Below are 961 nucleotides of genomic sequence, written 5' to 3'. Positions count from 1 at the left end.
CAGCCTAACCCTTAGTAGGCCCACTATACGAAGTACCTGTCTCACCTACTCGACTCTCAAAAGATGAACCATCCATCGAAAATAAATCAGTCCTCCACAAAGGTCAAACTAACTTGACTGCCTTTATAACTATGCTAGACCCCAAGGCAAAGTGAGCCCTAGTTGCGGGTCTGGCCCCCTCCTCCTCATTAGATGAAGTATGTGTAACCCTAGTCTACCACTCTCTCCCCATTTATAAGTTACAGATTCGTCGAACGAGCATAAAAAACCCATGTTCATTTATCTTAGTCTAACCTACTAGAAACCCGATTGATCTATTTGACCAACCCTATTCATCTACCTAAACCTACATAATAACTCATTCCATCCAGTCATAAACCAAACCTATTGGTTCCAATCCCAAGCCTTTTTTCTATCCTAACCCAAACCCACTCAGTTCACATATCTAATTACTCCAAATTCCTTCTTCAAAATAGTCCCAAATCCCTTCACTCAAAAATCCCCACTCAAGATAACTTGAGATAGCTCCCAACAACCCTTCCCCACTCAATCATCTTCAAAGATAACACCAAAATCATCTCGTTCCCAACCCAAATCCTCACAACCTCATTTAAAATCCTCTATAAAGGTGATAAGGCATATAAGCAAAATCTTACCCATCTTCTATGCAACCAAACCCGTTTTCAACCCAATCACATCTGTTGAATGACCATAATGCAAATATGAAGGAAAAAAGAAGCATATACAAAAATACAAAATACAATAAAGGGGGGGGGGCAAGGAAAACATGAATATGCTTTAAATAAGGAAAACATGGTAAACAACATAACAAAATCAAATGGTAAAAAACTAAAAAGAGAAATGTGCCCAAGATCAAGCATTCTAGACTCACCAAGGTAAATTACTATCCTAAACTAGAGCTTCATGTTCGAGATGTAGATGATGATAAAATAAAGAATAA

This window comes from Akebia trifoliata, chromosome 7 (assembly GCF_017979445.1).
Source record: "Akebia trifoliata isolate Shusen 1 chromosome 7, ASM1797944v1, whole genome shotgun sequence".
NCBI classification, from domain to species: Eukaryota; Viridiplantae; Streptophyta; class Magnoliopsida; order Ranunculales; family Lardizabalaceae; genus Akebia; species Akebia trifoliata.
Note: the sequence above shows the minus strand (reverse complement) of the source record.